Below are 10732 nucleotides of genomic sequence, written 5' to 3'. Positions count from 1 at the left end.
TTTCCTAGCTCAACATTCGTTTTTATTTTCATTTTAGAAACTTTTTCGCCTCCCGTGCTTGCCATCCTGCCTCCCATCTCCACCCTAATCCGGAGCCAGGGCTTCTCAGGAGGATTGTCCTCTTCATCCCTCCCTGACAAGGTGAGTGCCCTTCTCAGATCCTAGCAGGGCTGTGACTAAACCCAGGATCCTCCCCTGCCTGCACCCTAATTCTGCTGGTGAGAGCAGTGTCCTGTTTCAAATGAAGAAAACAGATTATCCATTGGAGACGCTTAAGAATGAAGCCAAAACTAAGGTGCACTGGTGTTCTCAGTTTTAGACATGAGCTCCCCAGATGCTGTTTTAAAGCTTTTTCCATTAAATGTGCAATGACAGGCACAAATTTGGACCAAGACTCAGCATGTGCTGAGAGAGAAAACCCAGCTGTCCCTGGGCTGTGGGCAGCTCTGGAGCTCTGTGTGCTTCACTGCTTTGCAATCAGATTGGTCTGTCAGTCAAACAGAGCTAGAAATGCAATGTGCCAAACTTGCTGTGGACAGGAACTACGCTGCTTACTTGAGTTTTGAAATGGTGAGTAAATTTTGGAAGCATAATCACTTAATTCTGCTTCTAGGGAGAGGGATTTTCCTCACCCCTATTTATAGATTGCTATATACAAATGCACATAACTTTATGAAGGAAAACGGGAAGTAAAGAGCAACACCCTGTGCTAAATTAGAGGGGTTTTTTTCTTGTGGCCATTTAATTTGTGTTAAACCTGCCTTTCCCAGTGTGCTTTGGGGTTTCAGCTATTTGGGAATCATTTCAGCTGACTTTTTGCAGTGAAAATGTGAAGATGGGGACAAGTGACCAACACCCTGGGAAGGGCTGTGGGTGTGCCTGGGTCGGGAGCAAACGGTCAGGGCTTATCTTCTCCTGGTTTGAGGCCCGGTTTGGCAACACCACCACAACATTCCAGTGCAGGATCCGTGCCCCAGGGAAGGGCTGCACAGCTGCCCCGAGCCCCAGCCTCTGCATCAGCAGCGGTGGGCGGGTGGAACTCACCTATTTCCAGATTCAAATCCCTTTGTTTGTCACTCCTGCTCATTTCTAGGCACTGAAAGCTCATTTCAGCTGTTCAGAGATAGCACTAGCTGGTCCATGGATTTAAGGAAGCAGCCAGACTTCGGGAATGTGTGTTGCCATTCTAGCCTTGTCCAACGAGGGGGCACAGGGGGACAGGACAAGGACAGGCAGTTGTCACCGGCCCTGTGCTCGTGGGCTGCAGGGGACACCTGCACTGAGGGGGAAATGGAAATGGAAATAGAAAGGGTTAGGTTGCCCAGAGAGGTCATGACTCACCATTCCTGGAAGTGTCCGAGGCCAGGTTGGACAAGATTTGGAACAACTTGGGCTTGTGACAGGCATTCCTGCCCATGGCAGGGGGGTGGAATGGGATGAGCTTTAATGTCCTTTCCTTAAACCCAAACCATTGCAGGGTTCTAAAGCCTTATTCCTCTGGTCCAGGCTCCAAGCCTTGAGGCTGGCCTCTCTTGTGCTGTGTGCCACGCCTGCTCTGCCAGGGGAGAGTGGGGAGCAGGGGACAGCCCTCGGAGAAAAGCTTTGGGGGTCTTTTTTTGCTTGAAGCCAGCCCTTGTACATCCAGCCCCGTGTGAATCCTGCTCTGATCGCATGCACGGAAAATTTCAGTATAAAATATATAGTTATAAAAAAAATACTTCATGCAAAATTAAAACACCTTTCCCAGTGGGACATGGTCTTATTGTCAACCCTTCCCAACAGTGTTCAAGGAATTGTCACTCTGATGGCAGCTGGACCCCAAGGGGAGCTCTGCTGCATCTGGCCTGGGCCAGGAATCATTGCTTTCATTCCCTTTTTTTCTGCACTACTTAGGGCTAAGAGCTGAAATAAAGCAGAGAGACTTTAATTTGCAGAATCGATCCTTTCCTGGCGGCGCTTCGTGATTTCTTGGAGCTCCGACTCCCCTCTGCTTTTCTGGAATGGAAACAAAACAGGCAGTTTGGATTTGAACTTCAAGCTGCAGTTAAGTGACAGTATTTAATTAATGCTGTAAAAGTAGAGCTAGTTTCAAAGAGATAAGTGATATCAGTAAAAAGCAGATTAATTAGTGGAAACAGGGGGATCTTACAGATTTGCTCAAAAGACACTTCGGAATTTTTACGTGTGTTTTATTGCTGGTGTAGGTTTGGTTGCATTTTTTTTCCCCACAATTGTATTTTTTAAAATGCCTGTTTAATGAGCTATCTGACGCTGCTGGTACAGCCCCCATTCCAGCAGGAATTATCCAGAAAAATGCTTACCTCCAGCTGGTTTTTCTCCACTGTGATCTTGCTGTAGACTCTGTTTCCCTCATCACCGCACACCTTCTTCAGCTCCTCTCTGTTGAGGGAGAAGAGCTGAGCTCCGGTGAGGATGCCCAGGTGTTCCACGGTCCTGGGGAGACACAAAGTAGGGAGGTGACGATTGTGCTGCACGTGGCCTCGTGCCAGAGGTGAGGAGTTGGAGATGGGAGGCCAGGAGCTGCAGTGGGACCATATCACGGGGCCCTGGGGCTGTTCCAAGGTGGCAGCTGCAATTCCAGTAGCATTTCAGGCCTTGGATTTAGTTAGTTAACTGTTTATCTCCAAGAAAATATTTATACCAGAGAAAGGGAGTGACTTTGGGCTCTGAACATTCTGGTTATAGAGCCTGGATTGAACAGGGTTGAAATCTAATTTGCAACACAGGCTCTGTAAGTAAATCCAAGTGGCTTGTCCCAGGTGAGATGGTGCCGGTGGCCTCCCCCGCTCCTTCTCCAGGGAAGGACGAGCATTGCACGTGGCAATAGGGCAAATCTTACTCTTTGCTGAATGACTTGGCCTCCAGCCAGGCTTTGACTTCTTCAGTGCTGGATTCAAAGGTGAGGGGCACGAAAACTTGCTGAGGCTTTTCCACTTTGAAATTCCTGTGGGGAGGCTGAATTTTATTGTTTGTGATCTTCTTTAGCAGCTCGTCGTTCAGCTCATCCGTTTGGTGAATAAGTTCTGTAGAAACAAGTAGGGAATGAAAGCAAGTCTTCAGTCAAAAATGCCATTAAATGTTTGTGGGGAAACTGTAAGGCAGATGGGGATGTGGCTCAACATTCTTATTTAAATTCAGCCCAGAAAAGTGATTCCCATTTTCCTGTGCCCCTGTGTTGCCATTTATTTTGCTCCCATCACCCCTTGGCTGTTGCCTGATGTGGAAGCACAGTTCTGTGAGAATCTACAATTGGAGGTTTGGAATTGAGACCTTTTCAGTCCTCTCTGCTGCTTCTAGTCACTAATTTGCTGATCGCAGAGCTCCAGGTTTTGCTCCGCAACAGAACAGAAGCGGCAGGAAGCACAAACTGGGAATGAGCAACACACTCATGATGGGATGAGCTTGAAGGTCCCTTCCAGCCCAGGGCATCCTGTGCTTCTGTGAAAACTCCAGTGACTCTTCATCCAGTATCGCTTTCCCCATGAAACTCCTGAAGACTGTGGAGAATAACTCAGTGATACGAACAGATTTGTGTCCTTGTATGGTGGGGCTTCCTGTCGTCCCAGAAGGGCTCCTGCTTCCAGGAGTGGACAGGGTGGGATAAGGGGTGAGGTGAGCAGGGCCCCTGATCTCTCTCCTGCTCTGTGAGCCCCACAGCATGTGCAGGGTGAGGGAGTGATGCGGATCTCCTGTTTGGCCGGGAATTCTGTGGAACCACATGAAGGAAGCGGCCAGGCGGGCACTGTGTGTGTGCCGGGAGATGAGCAAAAGGAAGTGAGAGAAAGGGATTGACCTGAGCTGTTCCTTAGACACACTTAAACATTTTGGAAGAGAAAGGAAACTCTCTCCTTGGGAGGAGGAGGAGGAAGTTAGAACTGGAGGAAGGAGGCATGGGGTGATCACTTATTGCCCTGCTCGGCCCGGGCCGCCCGAGAGCCCCGGCGGTGTCACAAGCCCCAGGGCTGCTCTCTTGGCTCTTGTCCTGCCTGGAATGGCCTCCAGACACAGTGCTGCTGCATTGCTGTGATCAGTAAAAGGTGCAGGGGAGCCCCTTGGGCAGGTCTGGTCCCCCGAGCGCCCAAACCCAGGGGAGCCCAGAGTGGGACACACACGTGCGTTCTTTGGCGTCCTGTGCAGAGTGGCGCGACAACATCTCAGTGCCCCACTTATCCCCGGCGTAGCTGGCAGGCAGCTTGTGGGTTGGGCTGGATGGGCCATGGCCCCTGGGGCTCAGGTCTCCTTTGTACCTCTGGTTAGACTGGTTAGAAAGGGAAAGAAAAGTAAGAATTTTTTTTGGTCGTTTTTAATTTTCTTAAGCTTTCTGCCTCACACCCACGGAGGGACAAACTGCCGTGTTCTCCTTGTGCTGATGTGGGGCTGGGGAGACCTCAGGTGGAGCTGCATGGAAGAAGTTAATTTCTGGGAATGAAGAACCCAAAGCAAAGTCTGAAGTTTGCGCAAGGGAATTCCTAGTTGTGCCAAACGTGTTCGATCTCATTGGAAGGCAGAGCCTCACTGCTCCGTAGCTGGGATGTGAAGCGGGACCACTGCCAAGGGCCTGGAGCGGACTGGAAAGTTTTTTGACGTTTTGATTAAACTAGCAGGGATTTATCCAGAAGCCTGCTGGGCCGCCTTAGGCTTTGCCCAAACGCTGCAATACCAAAATGGGGAAGCAATTCCATGCTTCCCTAGGGTGTTTAGAACACTCCAGCTCCACATTTCTGCAGTGCAAGTTGCAGTATTCAGTTAATTCTCACTTAGATGGTGTTTCCATCTGCCTCCACTCCAGTAACGTGTTCCTGGTGCTGAACTGAACTGGCTGAGGGAAGTGTCCATCTTTAATTTAACCCCCAAGAAAAATCTTGATGTGGAAAAATATGGAAAGCAGGAGGCTGGTGCACAAATAGGAAGGATAGGCCTTATTTGGGAAGACGATCGTAGCAAAATGTGAATTTTATCATAGGAGACTCAGGAATCTCCTGGCTTTGTCTACTTCTGAAGGTCTGTCCTGATTGGTGCATAGTATCCTAAGAAATCAGGGAGGTCTAATGACAACATTATTCCCAGAGGCAGATTGTGCCCTGCAGCTGATACCAGTCAGGTATTACCTGACTACAGACCTGTTTGAGCTCTTCCAGTTTCACCACATCCAGGATATTGTACGGAACATAACCGGCCTGCCCACTCCGGTTGAGCAACTTCCACCACTGCTTATTATCTTCCAACACCTGAGAGAGGGACAAAAATAAATCTGCTGTGGGAAAATGGGATTTCAGGCATAAACAACCAGGATATAGCGGGGCCGAACCATCCAAAAGGTGAAGTTGCCAGAAGGACATCACTGAGGCCAGGAGCTCTAATCAGATCTGTTGCTCTCAGATGCAATCCAGGACTGAAACTTCTCCTGGAAAGCATCAGAATGTATCGTAAGGATGAACAGGAGAGCACCTCTGCGTGCTGAAGAACTCATAGTTCCTACATAATGTCCCTGTTTCTCCAGACCTTTTTTTCCTAATGACTGAGTTTCTGATGTCTTTTTGCATTAAAATAAATAATTAAATAAATAAAAAGCCACATTTTGCAGAGAAACCTTTTCCTCAGGTCACAGATCAGTGTCAGCCCAAGTCACGTCCCACCTTGTCCAGCTGCCAACAGTGCTGCAGTAAGAGAAAGGTTATGAGAAAGGTGCTTTTCAGAGAAAACAAATCCTCGTGGAGGAGGAAGTGGTGATAAGGAACCGACCCAGCGGGGGATGAGCAGGGCTCTAGAGCGAGTTGTTGTCCTCCCTCCTCACTGTGGTTAAAATGGGACCGATGTCTTTGAGCTGAGGAAATGACACGACACAGCACAGGCAGCCTGCTCCAGCTTTGGGTTTGAGCAAAGCTTTGTGTCACTGCTGAGATACCACCAGGGAAAATGGAGTTGGTGCTTGTTGCTATCCCGAGCTCTCTCCTGCCCCTGGGGGACACACCTTTTCCAGGAGCGGTCACGTACCTCCAGGATTTCATCCTTCAGCACCGAGAGCTCACTGGCGTTTCGCGCGGTGAAATCGTAGCGGATTTTGGCAAATCTCTTGGGCACAGCCACCCCCTGGGCCTCGAAATTCCTGCAGAAGAGAAGTGTCCTGAAGTTCATTAACCTGAGCTAGACTGTTGGAAGGACTCTGTGTGGAAGCTGGAATTGTATTAGAGGATCATCATAAACTAAAAATATATGTGACAATGTGGCCAGATTGCAATGAATCTAAAGACAGGACAGGGTTGGCTCGAGCTCACAGAGCTGCTGCCTCCAGTGTAAACTAACCGCCTCGTGAAAGCAAATGGTTTTTCACAGACATTATTCAAATAAAAGGGGAAAGGGGAAAAATAACCCAACCAAGAAAAAAGGAAGGTTCCCATTAGCAAAAAAAGCCTACATGAAAAAGTGAGGTTGTGAGCTATGGCCGAAGGGCCGAGTTTGGTGCTGATTCTCAATCAATTCAGCAAATGACAGTGCAATGATGCAACTGTTTTTTTAGTCAAATTTAGTCCTGATTCTTCACAGTAATTTGCCTCAAGAAAATGAGCCCCATATCCTTTGGTGAGTTCCCTGTTGGCTGAGGCCCAGACCTTCAGGCCGTGACTTCTCAACATACTTGCAGTGAGACTGGCTCCCTCTTAATTGCTTCTTTTTGAAGTATGGTTTGTCACTATCATCCTGCTGAAGATGAACAGGGCTGGTGTCTCATCTTCATGTATTCTTCCCCCTCCTCCCCTCTCCTTCTTTTCCCCTTTTTCACCTCTAAATAAATTTCTTCAAGGCGATTTAACCCTGGGATAGTCTAATCCACTTTAGTCCTTCGTGGTCCACCCTCAGATAGATGTGTTGGCACAGAAGAAGTAAGGGTGTTCCTTTAGGATCTGATACTGTAATAAAGGGAAGAGAAAGATGAAACAGGCATTTCATGTTTGTCTGTTTTCTCTCCATGTCGTTTCGTGAACATGTACTCACACTTGGCCAAGAGTAGTGCATTCAGACACTGAATATGAGTGTTGAAGAGGGGACTGAGAAGGAAGAAGCTTAGTGTTCTGCAATAGGAATTATGCTTTGGGGATTTTACGAATTGTTTCCCTCTTTTTCACCATCATGCTCTTCTTGCACACTTCCTTGTCTTTTGCTATTGAGCGAAAGTCTGGAGGCTCAGAAAGCCCAAGTTTCATCTGAGAAAGATTTCCTGTGTCAGAGAGAACGGAAGGGATTCTGTTTCCATCCTTTCATGCCAGGAAGGATGAACTGCCTGTATCAGGAGGTGCCGAATTGGTTCTGGGTGCTGCTGTAGCTCACAGAATTGCAAGACCCAGTGCTGCAGGAGTTCAAATAACAGACCGGTGGAAAGGCTCAGGGGCCACAAGCTGTGCTGCATCTCTCATGGACTTGCAAGGAACCTCTCCTTTGGTGTCTGTGCAAGTGCTGGCTGATGTGGGCACTAGGATTGCTCTTTTAATCAGGCAGCTCCAGTACCTTTCAGAAAAGAATTTTCATGGCACATCATGAGCCATTAATCTCTTGACTAACCATAACATTTCCTTACTCCTTGGTTTTACAGCATTACTCAAACACTGACATTTGTCATTTCACCAGCCATCTCCCTTGACCTCTAGCATCAGGCACTTGCAGGGGGAAGGATCTGGTCTCACAAATATTTTCATACTCTGATCTCTGTGATTTATTAACCATGAAGTTTTGCCTTCAGAACTCAAGATGCCATTTCAAATAATTTCATGTGCAAAAGTCGAGTTATTGGGCAAAAGGGATCCTTGATAGCTGGGTACAAAGGACAGCAGGACTGCTGTTGCTGTTTTCTTTTCAACTACTGTGCTTGCTGTGTGACCTTGAGGAAATAGGTTCACTGCAGCTTTATGGTTCCGTTTTTGCATAGGGAAAATAAGGGCAGTGATAATTGCTTTCAGTTGTAAAACACTTCAAGATTTATGGAATATGAATGATTCTTACTAAGTGAAAAGTGTTGCAAAGCTGGCTTAGTTGCACACTGTGCTAACAAAATCCCCTATCAGCCTATTGACCCCAGCCTGAAACACTCATTAAAGTTTATAGGACATTTTGGTGGATGAGTTGAGGCAGTTGTTCTGCTGGAAATATCATACTGAAAGCACTTTTAAATCCATCATCCGCTTTGACTTTTTTCTCTATTAAAACTAAACACAACTGCTTGCTCTTTCCAGTTTTCTTAGTTTAGTTTTTGATGGGTAAGTACTCACTGTTAACTCAGCTTGTACCCCCATGGCATCTGAGACATTACAGTTCATTCTAGTCATAGCATAAACACACAATAGCTGTTGTACTGAGACAAAAAGAGTTATAAAACATGTAAGATATCCAATGGACTGGTATTAACTATCAAGTTGCATGGTCACTTTTGAATGTCAAATGTTCTTTTTATGGATACTGCATTAATTTAATTTGTGCTTAAACGTTAGCTAGGCTAGACATTGGTGTCTGAAAAGTTTACATATTTTTCCAATGTCAAAATGTGTAAATTTAGTATTAAAGAAACAAAACATATTTACTTGTACTAGAGGAAAAATACTTTCGTAGCAAAGAAATTAACTGAGGTGCTCTTTAGAAATAGGTCTGGCTTGCTTACAGAATTGTTGCTTATGCAGTAAAGCAGATCTACAGATGTTTTCTTTTTTTCTTCCAGATAAAACTTGGATTGTTTGAAAAGTGGGGAGATATTTCACCATAGTACAAAAGAAGATACAGAAGAGGAGAGCAGAATGAGAGCTCTGCAAGTGCCACATGCCTGCAGCCTGCTGTCTTTAGCGATGCTGTTCCTTCCAGTCACTGGAACGTCAAAACAAAATATCCCAAGACTGAAGCTTTCCTATAAAGGTAAACTTTTCAGTAGTTTTTCTGATTCTGGCACTTCGGTTTCGATGTGATACTGCCAGCAGTTCTTTTTGTATTACTAACCAGGAAATACATCATAGAAGCCTTAAAGATGGATGAATTCTGCCTCGGGGCAGTATTAAAATCTGGGTTTTTTGTTGTGTCGGGGCACATGTTTCTGAAGTATAAATGTCTTTTAAAAGTATTATTTCTGTTTGCTCCAAGAGGATGTTAACAGACTATACATAAATTAGAGGGGAGTGGTCCTTGAAAGGCTCTGAGGTGCATTGGAGACATTCCTGTGTGGCTGGTGCGGATGATGTGACACATGGAGGACATTCACACCTTCCTACAGCATCAGAGAAAGTTGAGAGCGCTGACTCAAGTGTTTCAAGGGGACTGACATTTATTTTTGTAATAATTCTTTTTCTATCACTAAGTGGGTATGTTAAACTCTTCATATGTGGTTTTCTTTCTCCTTGCCTCTTTGGATCACAAAAGCGTGATTCTCTGCAGAATTTCTTAGTCTTGTGTGTAGTTCTTGTTAAGAATGGTACCGTCTGAGGGATTTCAACACAGACATATTTATGTATTAATGGCCAATTTTTTAAAGAAGGTGGATTTCTTTTTGCTTTGAATGTACAGTACACCTCCACAGGCACAGAGATGTGTCACTGACACTTCCTTCTTTAGTGAAAACAAATGCTCTCCAGTTAGTTATGTTTCAGCTATGTCAGCACCTTGCCCTTAGGGGAGCTATTTCTGCTCTGTTTTTCAAACTTATGTCTTCCTATGCATTGCAGAGTTACACTCAGGATGGTGTGATGGGACAGGCTGTAGAGCCTTCATCGGGGCTTATGATATGTTTATCATGAGTTTAACACCCAGAGAAATGTATTGAGTAAGCAGAATGACATGCTATTTATTTACAAGCTTCTCTTTTGCTAGATTTGCATGCCACTGTGCATGCTATTCCACTGTGTATATAAATGTGTTTGGATGTGTTTGTGCGAGAGAGACAGAGGAAGCAAGATCAAGGGATCTTGACAACATTTTTATAAATTCAGGGAACAGTTGCACTCCCTGAAGCCAATGCATACAGAAACTGAAAGAGCTGACATGAGTTATGAAAGTTAGCAGTGAAACCCTCCTGACATACAGCCGGCCTTCTCACAGCTAGGCCTTTTGAGCTAATTCCCAAAAGCAGCATATACCATATGGCCATGGCATTTACTGTGGATTTGACACTCACGATTAGTGAATTCCTCTCAACTTCAAAAGCAGATAGCCTTTGGCAAAATCCTGATGGATGCCTTTGGCAGGTAAAGAGGGGGAGAAAGAAAAATTAGTGAGGTCAACACAGGGGAAAAAAAATGGCTGAAATCTTAGTTTAAAATAGTGGCAGAGACCTGCTGGGAACAGTTGGGAAAATGCCTGAGCTCGTTTAAAAAGACAGTGAGCAGATGATTGATATTTAGGCCCTGACCCAAACTTTTCTTAGCAACTTTATAAACCTTTCAGTTTGGCTTGAGGGATACCGTTTCCTGTCCAAACTTATTCACCTATATCCCTGTAGGGGGGGAAAATCAACAACAGATACAGATGCAAAACAGCACATAAATCTTAGTTTTGAGAGCTGTGATGGAACTGAAAAGTCAGAAGAAAGAGAATTACCAGAATTTATTGTGCCTTGTCTTACTTTCTTGGGGGGTTGGAAGGTGTATATTTTTCCACATGGAACAAGAAATAATTTAATGCTGTTTTTTCACATTTATGTATTGTAAATGATTCCAGTATGGCTTATCATAATTAAACTATATTT

At 45.4% G+C, this 10732-nt stretch overlaps 1 pseudogene across 1 annotated transcript; it reads right to left on the bottom strand.

The window, feature by feature from the left end:
• Positions 1–1923: 1923 nt before the first annotated feature.
• On the bottom strand, positions 1924–6156 carry LOC309586202 (epidermal growth factor receptor kinase substrate 8-like protein 2; annotated as a pseudogene). Its single transcript has 6 exons — positions 6016–6156; positions 5130–5249; positions 4132–4279; positions 2861–3044; positions 2322–2454; positions 1924–1995 (listed from the first exon to the last, which is right to left on the bottom strand). The product of its transcript is annotated as an epidermal growth factor receptor kinase substrate 8-like protein 2 (transcript).
• Between the last annotated feature and the right edge of the window lie 4576 nt (positions 6157–10732).

The sequence above is a fragment of the Coloeus monedula genome (assembly GCF_965178545.1).
Source record: "Coloeus monedula genome assembly, chromosome: 2".
NCBI lineage: Eukaryota > Metazoa > Chordata > Aves > Passeriformes > Corvidae > Coloeus > Coloeus monedula.
The sequence above is the reverse complement of the archived record's forward strand: the minus strand, read 5'-3'. Positions and strand labels throughout refer to the sequence as shown.